The following is a 13,581-nucleotide window of genomic DNA, read 5'->3' as shown; positions in this document are numbered from 1 at the left end:
ATATGGTTTTCCCATGTAGTATTTATGAAGTGGATCTATGATTGGGTTTTAGCTGTTCCCCGTCAAGTTGAAGGCTCAAAGAGGCAAAGCATATTCGCTGGAAAGATAAATCAGATTTCATTCAGGACAGCGAAAGCTTTATGACAGACATTACAAAGTAAATGGAATCATTCCACAATATGTTGTGCGCAGAAATAAGTAAAACTGTAAGAGCACATTTAAATGAATCCGTACCAATAAAAGAATAGGAACTTAAAGGCGTATTAATAATGATATATTTCGTAATTATTTACTGCAAAATAACTAAGATCGTCAGTGGTAAGAGTAATTATAATGATGAGTATAGTTAACATTATTGGTTGTTTATTATATCATTATAGTTGTAATATCTATTGTTGGACTTCTTAAAGTCTCTATTAACAATATTCTATTCCTTATTATGGCAAGAGGTAATCTGAGTGAGCATCCCACAAATCGGCCAAGTACAGGATGGGAGCAGAGTTCTAATTGTGAGGCCCTAAAGGTGCGATCTGGTGGGACTTCAAATTAAACAAGTAATTATATTGTTGAAGATTGGCTAAAAACGAATTTTGTTCTCTTTTCTCTCTCTCTCTCTCTCTCTCTCTCTCTCTCTCTCTCTCTCTCTCTCTCTCTCTCTCTCTCTCTTCATCTTTTATCTTTATCTGTCTGTCATTCGGTCGCATATCTCTAGGAATCCCTTGAAATTTGGCTACATCTTTATGTGTGGTATATGTGATATCCTTTGTGGTCGACGCATATAAAAATCAGTTTCCTGTATCCAGAACCGTGGTCCCACTTCAAAATTTCCAAATCTACCATTTACTTAGTATAATGGTGCTCTGTTCACCGGAAATACTATTTCAGCATGAACCCATTTTTCTAAACCAAAGAAGAAGAAAAAATTATGCGAATTGAGAAATAAACGACATAAAGTGTTGATTCACTGGAATTTCAGAGACATTAAAGTATTCATATGCGCATTATTATTCTATTTACCAGGGATCAATAAAAAAAAAGACATTACGTATCGGTGGTAAGGACAGAATCCCAGCGCCTCTCTCTCTCTCTCTCTCTCTCTCTCTCTCTCTCTCTCTCTCTCTCTCTCTCTCTCTCTCGTTTCTAATATTCCCTTCCTTCGTATCACAATCATCCTTCGTATCCTTTCACTTGCTTATCATTGGCAGAATACACCTTCATATAATATCCCGCTGTAATGGTAATGCTGTTTTGGAGCTCAGAGCAACGGTGCTACTTTACTTTTTCAGTTTTAGTTTTCGTTTGTTGTTTATATATTTATAGATTGTTCATTTTTTGGGATCTTTTTGTATCTTTTTTTCATTATCAAGGAAAACTTGCCTGTTGCGGAAGACTGAATATTATTTTAAATAGAAAACTTAAGTGATGGGGAAAACTTTCCTGTTCCTGGAAACTTGCCTGGCTTGAAAACTTGATACACAGTTATTTTAAAGAAAGGTATTTGTTGACGAAAACGTATTTGAATAAAAACTTTTCTTGCCAAGAAAATGCCTAATATACCCGCAAAACGTATCGAACCCAGATAACATACATTCCTCGAAAACTAACCACACTGAGGAGCTTAACCACGATAATCATGACCCTCCTCAGTAACTTGACTGTCCTTGCGTCCCCACAAGTAACCTTTGCAATGAAGTCTTCCTACAGTGGCGTGGTGGTCGGTCCATTTATTTGTATAAGGGGATTTTCAGCCCAATATTGCTCATGTAAAACTGTAACACACAAAAAAAAGTTTCCTTGGGGGTTTCAAGGGAACAGGCAAAAGACTTGTTTGGCTTTGGTTGCTTAGAAGAATTGCCAACCAGCTGACTGGGGGTGGTAGGCAATAAATCAGCTGTCACATTTGCACAAAAGGTTCGGAAAAAAGGCCAAGACTTGGTTACTTCTTGGTGATTTATTTGCGAAAATCATTGTCCAAATTTCATTTTTACCCTACCACTATTATTGTTACATACTGCTACAGTAATAGTAGTTGTCGTCATAGAAGAAAAAGTACCTGAAGCAGTAAGAATTTTGATTAAATCACCGGTCATCATCCTTAATAATTATCATTTACGAACAGCAACTCGGAACTCTTTCTCGTCATTGATTAAGCAGGCTTATTCAACGGGGACGTTACAAACTTTCCCTCATACCATAATCTGAAATGGTTTCGGGCAACTCTGTGGAAGCACTTAAGCTTATCGTGTCATCTATAGGATTTAAGCGTTTGTCCTTGTGGACTCGAGTGGTTTGATATGTTACGTTCCTCCCTTCACCAGACTAGAATTTGCTGACCATTTCGTTCCTCATTCTACAGGCTGTAGCATCCGATAACTTTCTCCTTTCTTCAGTTGGCTTTGGAATGTGGGCCCTGTTTTCATCGCTCCTTCCGTCAGGTAACGGAATTCTTTCGGTGTGTCGTCCTCCTTTCCATTTTCCCTGTAGGGGGTAGTGCCTTCAGTGCACCTCTGCGGTGCGCTGTAGGCATTACTCAAGATTCTTTGCAGCGTCCCTTCGGTCCCTACTTGCAACCCCTTTCATTCCTTTTACTGTACGTCCGTTCATATTCTCTTTTTTCCATCTTACTTTCCACCCTTTCTTAACAATTGATTCATAGTGCAACTGCGAGGTTTTCCTCTTGCTAAACCTTTCAACCCTTTATACTGTCAATATCCGTTTCAGCGCTGAAAGGCCTCATAGGTTCCAGCGTTTGGCTTTTGGCCAAAATTCTCTGTTCTATTCTGCTCTTGACATTTTAGCATTTAGTTCGTTGTTCCGTTTCTCCTTCCGTATGTTCTTTCTGTTTACCTCCGTCCACGAGACTGTAGAGTTTGGTAATTGCTTCATCCCTCCTTGCACCCGATAGTAGAAATTTGGTCACTGTTTCGTCCTTCCTTCCACAGTCCTTTTGACGTTGTTTCCTCCTTTCGACCCACAGACCGTATCATTCTTGCCATTCTTCTGTGAACAAACGTCGATGGCTTTTGCTTTTGTGACGCCTTATAATTTTCAGATTTAGCTATCAATGAATCTCGGCTTCGAATTTCTCTTGATTCCTACGCAAAGGTATGTATCTTATCTCAACATTCAGTCTTTGTTTACTGTCTTCTTTTTACTTTATTTTCTTGATACTTGCCATACTCTGAAAGCATAGTACGTTGCTCGTTACTGCCGTCTCCTCGGTAAATACGCATCGTATGTCACTCAGATGTCACATTATTTAAGCATGTCTTGTCTTTATGGTGTTCGAAGAAAATAGCTAACTCCAAAATAAATTTAAAAAATAAAAAAACAAGAGCTCTCTCTCTCTCTCTCTCTCTCTCTCTCTCTCTCTCTCTCTCTCTCTCTCTCTCTCTCTCTCTCATGCATCGTGTTAGCGCATTTGGCCTACAATTTGAAAACAAGCACTCGATCCCCGAACCGGACGAGGAGGAAATGGCATAGGCACGTTCCCTAAAAATCCCGTATGCTTCTGTGGATCTAGCGTTGATACGAGTCGCAACTTGCGTGGCGAGAGAGAGAGAGAGAGAGAGAGAGAGAGAGAGAGAGAGGAGAACAGAAGATTTTAGTGATCTGTTTTCCTGCAAAAAGTATACCATCATTACGGGAGGGCCTCGACGAGGTAATCCTCACGCTGCCAGGGTGAAACCCAGAAAGGTACTCTCTCTCTCTCTCTCTCTCTCTCTCTCTCTCTCTCTCTCTCTCTCTCTCTCTTACATATTTTTCCTCAGTAACCAAGAAATTTTGTGGTTAATAGTTGGTTTTCTATTTTAAACATTGCCGTTGCTTGACTAATACAACCGGTCGCAGTTCTTTACCTGCCTAAAGTTTTTTTTTTTATGTATTTATCTACTAGTCCACACGTGCGGTCAAAGTTGACAGAAAAGTTTCAAGAATTTTGCACTACATCGTACTTAAAATAAATCAGTTACTTTGTGTACAATATATGCATTTCTAGTTCAAGTTCAGTGTTTCATTGATGTATATATAAGTAATTGAAAGACAGTTACAGCAGTAATAAATGGAACATTTTTAATACACACATATATTGTATTCTTTCTGTAAAATATGATGGATATATGCTTTGCCGCGCTATGTTAGACATATACAGCACTAAATAAATTTTAATGGAAACGTAGTTTGTTGTAGTTCGTGTAGTTTTTCATAGTGCAGAAAAAAAATTTATATAATTTTTTGGTACGTTTTTGACAGAGTATAGCAATTTGTAGTTTTGGTATGCCGCCCTTTTGACCTTCAGTATTTTTTAAACACTTTGGTGCAATAAAACTGTTCAGCATGAAAGCTAACTTTACACCAACTGATCTAAAAAGTATACTGATGGGGAAGTTATCGATAGAAACCAAATTAACTTCTTTTCTTAATTTTCAACTGGTTTTAATGTTCAGTGGCTTTCAATTTAAAATTGTTTTCGTTGTCTTGCTTCCATATACAACTATTCAACTTTAAAAACACTCTAAAGCCAATGAATGTCTTAGCCTCGAAGCCAACTTGACACAGACCAACCAGAGATGAATAACGCTAATCGCAAGTCATCGAGAGAAAGGGTACCACCTTGTCGAGATGTTACATGGTATAATAAACATATTGATACACTTCAGCTCTCTTAAAGTTTGTCATTGTAAAACACCTATTTATTCAATTTATTTAATTATTTATTACTACAAGTTTCATGATCACTTGCTTTTCTATGTGGGAATCCGACTACAAATTTTGTGAGCTTTTGTTTTTGTATGTGGTAATTCTCCTCTGATATCTGTCTTAATGCTGACAGAACCCACCCACACAAAAATAGTCACCTCTCAGGATTTACCAGTACTTTGAATTGTATAACTGCCTCGTATAAGAGTGAATGATTTGTGCCTATAGCCACAACTGACATTCATTTGACAAAGACTTACTTCATCCTCTTGCGTAATACCTGTTAGGTTTTCAACTAAGGAAGTTAAATAAATGTGGTACTTTGCAATGTTCTTAAAAGTACTGCCTCAGAGAGCTTTTTCCTACGCCTTCCCAACCGCTCATTAAGCAATGACCAAACTGGTAATTAAAGTTAAGTTTGCACTCTGATTTTCTTAACCTAAAGCTGTCTTCTTTTGTGTATCCCCAATCTTTTAACCCACCAACCTTTTATAAAAGGCCGGTTTGTTATTTGTTATTCTCATCTTTCTTGATGTAACAGCGCTTTATTAAGGGAGCCAGGTTTTTATAGGTTATTTTCATAAAAAGTTATGCATGTAGCCTATATGTGTATATGTATGTTTGTATGTATGTATATATATTTATACATTTTTATACATGCATACATACATACATACTGTATATATATATATATATATATATATATATATATATATATATATATATATATATATATATATATGAAATTTGAAAATCTGTTCCAAATGACCAATTTCTCCAAAAAGTTAACCATCTTCAGGAAACACATATTGAATGCTCTACCAAGTTTCATAAAAATGTGCCTGTTAAATTGTATGCAACCCTCCTTGCAGAGAAAATACAATCTGACAGACAATTGTGTGTATATATATATATATATATATATATATATATATATATATATATATATATATAATTGTCTGTCAGAGTATATGTACTGTATGTATATATATATATATATATATATATATATATATATATATATATATATATATATATATATATATATATATATATATATATATATATAAACTGGTCAACTGGCACAGAATTTCGAAATTTGAAGTGCCTATCGCCGCAACATGTTTATGGTGTCATTCCCATATTATACTATATATATATACATATATATACATATATATATATATACATATATATATATATACATATATATAAACTGGTCATTAGGCACAGAATTTCGAAATTTGAAGTGGCTATCGCCGCAACATATTTATGGTGTCATTCCCATATTATATGTAATAACAGTACTATCCTAATAATTTTGCCTACCGCGTCTGGTTCTCCAAGATCAGAGATCAAGGTTATATATTTTCGTCAGCTCAGATACTTTGTAATGGGCTACATAATTCCCTAATAATAAATTACCAAGTTCTAAGTTGAAAGGTAAGAACCACAGAACTCATTACAGTTTTGTGTAAGTTGTGTTGATGTGATCTGAAAAATTAGAAGTTTTTAATTTTTTTTTTTTTTTTTTACTGTTTAGTGCTCGTGGTGGATATATACGCTTGATGAGCGCTTGTGTCTTTTTTTTTCTATGTTCAGAAAGCATAAGTTTTTTTTCCCCAAGTTTTGATAATTAATTTTCATAATTTGTTTACGTCAAGTTCTGATTCTGAGAACTTATAAAACCGAACAATAGCCCAGCTGCACAGAATTCAAATGCATAGTCTCCCCACAAGAAAATAATGAAGCCATTTAAAGATATTCACTAATTAACGGACTGATGTGTTAATTAAGGCAGAAGCGATACATGCAGTTGGCATCAGCCTCCAGTCATTCTGGTAATTAGCAGCTGATTAATTCATCCAACTAAAAATGGGATGGTATATTTTCAATAGCATGTTTATATAAACAACCGAAATTTATCATTCCTTATTATTGCGGTGGATTTTCTGGTTTTGATTTGTGAAGCTCATTGCTTTGGATATTGTTTCAGCTAGATATGGACGGGGTTAAGGCTGTTTATGAAAAATAAAATTCTCTCTCTCTCTCTCTCTCTCTCTCTCTCTCTCTCTCTCTCTCTCTCTCTCTCTCTCTCTCTCTCTCTCTCTCTCTCAGTTTATAGAAGGAAACGTAGGTCATTGTTCTTCCTCCCCTCTTAGTCTCCTGTGTAATGTGCATAAGTAAGGGAATTTTTTTTTACAATTTAGAAGGACTAGTGCTGTTACTCTTAGATGTTGCTAAAGTCAGTCTCATTGACATTTGGCGATGCAGATTCACCAATATATCTTTTGTCCTACCTATTCACGGACGTTCAAAGTAAAGGGTAATAAAGAAAGAATAAATCCTCAACTTCGCGCGAAGAGTAATGCTGACGTGCACCGTCCAGAGGGCATAAGAGACACGTGAAAGTTAAGGTCGTTTCCAGGTTGACTTCGGGGAGACATCGGTCTTGGTTACATCCAATGAATCTAGTTTACCCTCGTCACCAGGTGTCTGAGGAAGTAAACTTTAAGTTTCAGGTAAGGGGACTGGCAAGTTTGCAAGTAGGGGTATGTAGATTCATTTCGATGCATGTGTGTGTGTGTGTGTGTTTGTTTGTAGGCACGCTAAGACTCCTAATTTTATACAAGGCGTTCTTCACAACACTGCAAATAATTTACTCATTGTTATGCCGCCGTGATATGTTTTCATATTATGTCGTCACAGGAGAAGCTTCCCAAAACTTCGGCGTCGTTGACCATTACCGTTGCGACGCGTGTTTACATTTATCAGTTATATAATCAGTCTTGCGTCACTCGGTTTATCAGAGTGATCACATCCATAGTTATTTTGTCTTGTCTGCTTTTTCTCTAGTAGTTACATCTCTGATTTATTCGGATATATAGAAAATTTCCCATCTGCTCCTCACGGTGTCATCCCAAATTATGATTTTACTAACTAATCTTACGATCCCTGCAATCATATTGTAAAGTCAAAGGCAATTGTTGCATGAAAGTAGCCTACTTTTGAACATAAATGGTCAGTTCTTCTCAACGTGAACGGTTTCCCGTCTTCTTAAATATGCAGTTGTACAGAGAAAATCTACATTTGCTGAAGATGTGACCGCATTTCAACGTGAACAGAAACAGATATTTGTTTTAAATAGCCGTTTTATTGAAAATCTCCGATAAACATAGAAAAATCACGTTTTTCAACAAATTCTCGCAAATTCTCAATAGACTCGTGGATGTTTTCTGCTAAATCTTGCATATTTACTTTCAGCATAGTTGTTGATGATCCCAGCAAAATGTCGGGTATTTTCAGCTGATTTCGCATTTTTCTAGCAAAATATCGGATGTTCCCATTACAAGCACCGACATTTTTAGTAAAATGCCGGAAGTTTCTAGTAAAACCATTCATATCTTCCATTAAAATTTCAGATTATTGCTGCAAAACTGTGAATATTTACTACAGCATCGTAAATATAATCTGTATAACACATACACATTTCCCTTGATTATATGTTATTCCCAAGGTGAATTGGTGAATAAACGATACATGTACAGTACGTGTGTAATATATATATATATATATATATATATATATATATATATATATATATTACAAACACACGTACTGTACATGTATCGTTTATTCTCCATATATGTATATATACATACACATATATAAGTATGTGTATATACATATATACACACGTATATATTTATAAACACAAAGCTTTGTGGGCTAAGGCGTCACTGTAGTCCTGAGTTCTTGTCCTTCGCTGGTTCGAGCCCACGGGACGACGAACTTATTATCACCTAAAAAATTCCCCTTCGGTAACATATATGAAAATATATTATTTCCGAGGTAGAGCGAATTGGATATTAAAGGACGTTTGTAGCTTAATTATATATATATATATTATACATACATATATATATATATATATATATATATATATATATATATATATATATATATATATATATATATATATATATATATATATATATATATATATATATATATATATATATATATATATTAATGATGATAATTAATCACAATACACAATGTGACAAACTGATAACTGGAAAACCAACCAGAAAAAACTAAGAGAGGCATTAGAGAAGAGCTGACGTGCTTGCTAAAGTGCACTCATCTGTGAGCGGAACATTTTTTTCCTTTGAAACTGGCTGCGTTGTAAAACCATCATTAGACGATATGAGTGTCAGTGAAAGGTTATTATGTCCCACTTGTGGATCGATAGAGTAAAAGTTCAGGATTGGATAAGCTGTGAATATAGTAAGTGGTGTCATGAGAAATACGTCATTTTAGATTAGGCAAATTCAATAATGAATGAATGTAAAGAAAAGCAAAATCCAGCAATTGTGCTGAGGGCGAAATTGAGCTGCGAGATAAAGGAATTGCCGAGCCTAAAAATTTGAAGGAAGAGCAGATTTGCCCTAGGACGTTGATAAAAAGAATTGGATGATCTTACGAAGAAAATGAAGTGATTATGAGCTCACTCGAAATTTTATAATATCTTGAAAAATATTAGATTATTTGAAGTTGCTATGAAGATGATGATTGCCCCTAATATAGAGGAGATAACTGCGTAGATATATTTAAGGAAAATAATTTGATGGTAATGATGTCTTCACAGATGTCCAGCAATATCACAGAGAAGGAAAATGGAGTTGCTAATGCATTTAAAGATATTCAGATTATTGAAAAGAGTTCCCCCTTTAATGACTGTTGGTAATTTTGCTGGTGAGGGCAGTGGTACGTAACTTGCTCGAAAATGCTGTAACAAAAAAGATTGGAGACTGAAACCAAGTCATATGATCTGTAATGTTTAAAGCCAGAAAGACGAAATGGTTTAGGTATTAGTTGACGAAGACTGCCGTGTGCAGTTAAGCTACTGGTGTCTAGATAATAAGTTTGTTATTCAAGAAGCCTGCTGCAGGTGGAACTGACGTTTAAGTTAAGTATACCCTAGTTTAACCAGCTCTCCTAGGGGGCTGGCCCAAAGGATTAGATATATTTTACCTGGCTAAGAACCAATTGGTTACCTAGCAACGGGACCTACAGCTTATTGTGGAATCCGAACCAAATTATAACGAGAAATGAATTTCTATCACCAGAAATAAATTTCTCTAATTCTTCTTTGGCCGGTCGGAGAATCGGATGCGGACCCAGCAGAGTGCTAGCCGAGAACGATACCAATCCATCCAATGAGGACCTAGGAACTGACTTAATCATTCTGAAATTCGAATGGCTGTTCACGATAACGATGATGAAGTTTTATGGCGGAAGATGTATGACATACGGAACAGACATGTGATCATCTGCTTTTGCTGTCAGAGATGTGGTCATTTGAGGAAGGAGTTTATGTTCAGAAATGATGGCAGAGTTTGTGGCGTGGCCATTGTGCTGCTAACCATTTAACAAAAGAATGTTCTTTCGGTTTTGTCAAATATATCAGCTGGATGAGACAGGGAAGACAAGGTACTGGACATAAGGTGAATTAAAAAAAAAAAAAGATATTGTTAATATCTTGAACTGTGTCAGTCGGAAATAGAACATACGAATTACATTTGGTAAACGAGAAGTCTGTTATTAGTTTCTGTGTAGTTACGGTAACATGCTAAATATGTTGAATGTCAATTTTGTAGTAACTCTCAAGTACAGTAGTTTTCTTACGAGTGTTGACGTTGAAGATTTGACAAGGTATACGTAATATTCAGTGCGATTCAGTGAATGCCGGTACATTTATTTGTAATTGAAAATGAGAGAAAAATCCTGCAGAGAGCCGAAGACGGAAGCTGATACAGAAACCTAAAATGTAAACAGTAAGCACTTTTGTGTATGATGTGCACATCTTCGGGGATGTTTGAAAATATGTGTATAATATATGCAAGTGCCAGATTTTATATCTTAAACATTTTTTGTGTTTTGTTTTTATATTATATATATATATATATATATATATATATATATATATATATATATATATATATATATATATATATATGGTGGATAAAGCTACTGGAGAAAAAGGGCTTTAATATCCTAGGAAGTTTTAGAATTCAAAATAGGGGTGAATGGCATGGTGTAGTTGGGAGGACTCAACATCCTGCAAATGAGCCTTTTCTATCGGTTAATGTAATGGCTAATGTTGAATATACATACACACTCACATATATATAATGCATGTTTATATATGTGTATATATATGTACACACATACACACATTCACACACAAGTAGAAGGAGTATATTGATATACAAAGGAAATAAGTAAATTAGTTGCGGTGAACCCATCTTGGAAGTGTATTCCGAAGCGGGAGTTAGCCAAACTTTGTGAGCTATCAATTGATGAACAGAGTTCCAACAACTATATGTATCCCAGTTGAGCTTTCGACTTCCAAGCACAGTTATAGTGCTGCAGTGATGCTGTAAACAGTTATTACTGCTTTTTCATAATGGAGTATGCTAGTTATGATGTATTTGTTGAATGGTGGAATTCCTACAACCTTATAACATACTCTCCAAGAATAGACGCGAGAGGTTTGTGTCCCTAGAGAAAATTGATTGATAATTCCTTAGATAATCCCCCGTGGGGGCATGCGGTGCACTGTAGGCATTACTTAAGGTTCTTTGCAGCATGCCTTCGGCCCCTAGCTGCAACCCCTTTCGTTCCTTTTACTGTACCTCCTTTCATATTCTCTTTCTTCCATTTTACTTTCCAGCGTCTCCTAACAATTGATTCATAGTGCAACTGCGAGGTTTTCCTCCTGTTAAACCTTTCAACCCTTCTTACTGTCAATTTCCGTTTCAGCGCTGAATGACCCGAAAGGTCCCAGGGCTTGGCATTTAGCCTAAAGACTATATTCATATCCAATGCCACACTAGATTCGAACGATCTGGTGCAAGTCCCTGAGCATGTTAAGCGCCTTTACTTATATATTGTATACTTTGCTTTTTTATTTTGTCGTTATTGCTTAGTCAACGTAACAAGATTATCTAATGACTGGAAACAAAAGCTACTAATTTTGATCCAGTTATTATTATTATTATTATTATTATTATTATTATTATTATTATTATTATTATTATTAAAGTGATTTAACGTAACCTTCGAGTCACATTTCCACACATTCACAGAGCCGGAACGAAGGATTTTTTTCTTACACTAGAGAAGTTCATATACCAACTGAAAGAAGTTGATCTGTCAAGTGTAAAAAGACCGCAAAGAATAGATGACGCGTAAATAGTAAAAGGCAGTACAAATGGTAAAAGGCAGACTGCAGTGTAGCAGGGGTCCGAAGGAACGTTACAGAAAAACCATTACTGCAGTTTACAGTATGTCGCGCAAGACTCGCTGGAAACGACAGCACCCCTCACTCGTAATCCCTCAACCCCCCCTCCCCCTCCCCATGGGCCTCCTGGCTAATTGCCCCACAAGCGAAAGTTCAGGTACAATACAAGACTCCCTGCCCTCCTCCTATCATTATTCCATATGATAAATTCCATTGCCGTAATAATGTTCACTTAAACATGGGCGTTTTTTGTTCTTACAGGTTTTCGCGCGAACATTATAGATGATAGATTTTCTCAAGAGTCGTACGAATTGTGCAACACTGGAATGCAGGTAGTCATTGATTAGTTAATCTATATGAGCCATTCCTTTTTTTTATTCTAAAACTGCTCTATTCGGTTGAAGTATTTGGTCATAGTCATAAAAGAAAGGCAATAGCAAATTTGTTTATTTTCAGAGTTCTCAGTATTTAAGTAAGAATAATATTTATATGGAATATTGATGTAAGTGTAAAAGCAGAATGAAAGAAGGCAAAGACCAGTCCAGTTTGAAAGCATATTCTTATAATTCAGTTACCTTGAACGATGATATGCAAATTTATAATAGGAAATGCCGTTTTCTGCCTGGCCATAATCCACCTGAACCAATAGAAGTCACGTATTGAGGTTGTGAATGAGGAGGCATTAGGGCTAATTGAACAAGCAGATCAATATCGTTAAGTGATTCTGTTTAAATTCACGGTTCTGAAGAGATTTCTCCAATATTGCAAGTCGATTACATTGCAATCCTGTACATGCTTCAATAAACTTACAAGTAATACTGTTTTTTGTCAATGAATGCATGCCACACAATCATCATTGATATCCAGTCGGTGGCTAAAGATTTACTTTTTAAGTTTTTACTAAGAAATCTTAGTGTACGTAGACAGAGAATGTCTTGCTGTTGTTACTGTCATTGCAAACTCCCACAGACCCATACAATTATGTTTAACAAAGAAAATCTACGGAACAAAGGTACAATAGTTTTAACAGAAAATACGTAACTAATTTGCTGGTACATTTTATGTGCCAGTTCAGTTAAGCAGCAGAGAAAAAATCTTATTGTACCCAGCCAGAGAATACGGTCAAGTCTGAGGTTTGAGAAGATAGGTTCTGTAGTTATTATCCTACGTAAGGCAACAAAATGCAACTAGTAAAACGACCCAGCTGCCCTAAACAGTGATATCGTCGCTTGCATCATCTGCTGAAGACGTGAAAGACTAATGTTGTTCAGTTTCTTGACTGATGCATTTTGAATAGGCCTATGAATCTGCGTTTCCCTGGAAAATATACAATAGGCCAGATTTACAACTTTGAATAAAGTGTCAGTTCAGTCGTATGGGTGATTTGCAAGAGTTCGTTTTAATGACAGTGCAATGGAACCTACCTTTTACGCTTCATGTTGTCGAACTTTCATTCTAATTTGGCTATAATATTTTTTTTATCAGAGGCAAGATTCATCAAAGCTTACTAATTGCAAAGGTCAGCTAAATAGAAGCAAATATTTCAGTATGGATCGCGTTCCCCTATAGAGAAG

The sequence above is a fragment of the Macrobrachium rosenbergii genome, chromosome 18, assembly GCF_040412425.1.
Source record: "Macrobrachium rosenbergii isolate ZJJX-2024 chromosome 18, ASM4041242v1, whole genome shotgun sequence".
NCBI lineage: Eukaryota > Metazoa > Arthropoda > Malacostraca > Decapoda > Palaemonidae > Macrobrachium > Macrobrachium rosenbergii.
This window is presented reverse-complemented; position numbering follows the sequence as displayed.